This window comes from Salvelinus alpinus, chromosome 4 (assembly GCF_045679555.1).
Source record: "Salvelinus alpinus chromosome 4, SLU_Salpinus.1, whole genome shotgun sequence".
Taxonomy (NCBI): Eukaryota; Metazoa; Chordata; class Actinopteri; order Salmoniformes; family Salmonidae; genus Salvelinus; species Salvelinus alpinus.
This window is the reverse complement of record NC_092089.1, coordinates 102,275,031-102,277,589: the sequence shown is the minus strand read 5'-3', so window position 1 is coordinate 102,277,589 and position 2,559 is coordinate 102,275,031.

The window sequence follows — 2,559 nt, the reverse complement described above, 5'->3', positions numbered from 1 at the left end:
GATATGATGTTGAGTACCTGCCCACATCATTCATAACACGGCCAGAACAGCGTTGGATATGATGTTGAGTACCTGCCCACATCATTCATAACACGGCCAGAACAGCTTTGGATATGATGTTGAGTACCTGCCCACATCATTCATAACACGGCCAGAACAGCGTTGGATATGATGTTGAGTACCTGCCCACATCATTCATAACACGGCCAGAACAGCGTTGGATATGATGTTGAGTACCTGCTCACATCATTCATAACACGGCCAGAACAGCGTTGGATATGATGTTGAGTACCTGCCCACATCATTCATAACACGGCCAGAACAGCGTTGGATATGATGTTGAGTACCTGCTCACATCATTCATAACACGGCCAGAACAGCTTTGGATATGATGTTGAGTACCTGCTCACATCATTCATAACACGGCCAGAACAGCTTTGGATATGATGTTGAGTACCTGCTCACATCATTCATAACACGGCCAGAACAGCGTTGGATATGATGTTGAGTACCTGCTCACATCATTCATAACACGGCCAGAACAGCTTTGGATATGATGTTGAGTACCTGCTCACATCATTCATAACACGGCCAGAACAGCTTTGGATATGATGTTGAGTACCTGCTCACATCATTCATAACACGGCCAGAACAGCTTTGGATATGATGTTGAGTACCTGCTCACATCATTCATAACGCGGCCAGAACAGCTTTGGATATGATGTTGAGTACCTGCTCACATCATTCATAACACGGCCAGAACAGCTTTGGATATGATGTTGAGTACCTGCTCACATCATTCATAACACGGCCAGAACAGCTTTGGATATGATGTTGAGTACCTGCTCACATCATTCATAACACGGCCAGAACAGCGTTGGATATGATGTTGAGTACCTGCTCACATCATTCATAACACGGCCAGAACAGCTTTGGATATGATGTTGAGTACCTGCTCACATCATTCATAACACGGCCAGAACAGCGTTGGATATGATGTTGAGTACCTGCTCACATCATTCATAACACGGCCAGAACAGCGTTGGATATGATGTTGAGTACCTGCTCACATCATTCATAACACGGCCAGAACAGCTTTGGATATGATGTTGAGTACCTGCCCACATCATTCATAACACGGCCAGAACAGCGTTGGATATGATGTTGAGTACCTGCCCACATCATTCATAACACGGCCAGAACAGCGTTGGATATGATGTTGAGTACCTGCTCACATCATTCATAACACGGCCAGAACAGCTTTGGATATGATGTTGAGTACCTGCTCACATCATTCATAACACGGTCAGAACAGCTTTGGATATGATGTTGAGTACCTGCCCACATCATTCATAACACGGCCAGAACAGCGTTGGATATGATGTTGAGTACCTGCTCACATCATTCATAACACGGCCAGAACAGCTTTGGATATGATGTTGAGTACCTGCTCACATCATTCATAACACGGCCAGAACAGCTTTGGATATGATGTTGAGTACCTGCTCACATCATTCATAACACGGCCAGAACAGCGTTGGATATGATGTTGAGTACCTGCTCACATCATTCATAACACGGCCAGAACAGCTTTGGATATGATGTTGAGTACCTGCTCACATCATTCATAACACGGCCAGAACAGCTTTGGATATGATGTTGAGTACCTGCTCACATCATTCATAACACGGCCAGAACAGCTTTGGATATGATGTTGAGTACCTGCTCACATCATTCATAACACGGCCAGAACAGCGTTGGATATGATGTTGAGTACCATGCTCACATCATTCATAACACGGCCAGAACAGCTTTGGATATGATGTTGAGTACCTGCTCACATCATTCATAACACGGCCAGAACAGCTTTGGATATGATGTTGAGTACCTGCTCACATCATTCATAACACGGCCAGAACAGCTTTGGATATGATGTTGAGTACCTGCTCACATCATTCATAACACGGCCAGAACAGCTTTGGATATGATGTTGAGTACCTGCTCACATCATTCATAACACGGCCAGAACAGCGTTGGATATGATGTTGAGTACCTGGCCACATCATTCATAACACGGCCAGAACAGCGTTGGATATGATGTTGAGTACCTGCTCACATCATTCATAACACGGCCAGAACAGCGTTGGATATGATGTTGAGTACCTGCTCACATCATTCATAACACGGCCAGAACAGCGTTGGATATGATGTTGAGTACCTGCTCACATCATTCATAACACGGCCAGAACAGCTTTGGATATGATGTTGAGTACCTGCTCACATCATTCATAACACGGCCAGAACAGCTTTGGATATGATGTTGAGTACCTGCCCACATCATTCATAACACGGCCAGAACAGCGTTGGATATGATGTTGAGTACCTGCCCACATCATTCATAACACGGCCAGAACAGCTTTGGATATGATGTTGAGTACCTGCCCACATCATTCATAACACGGCCAGAACAGCGTTGGATATGATGTTGAGTACCTGCCCACATCATTCATAACACGGCCAGAACAGCGTTGGATATGATGTTGAGTACCTGCCCACATC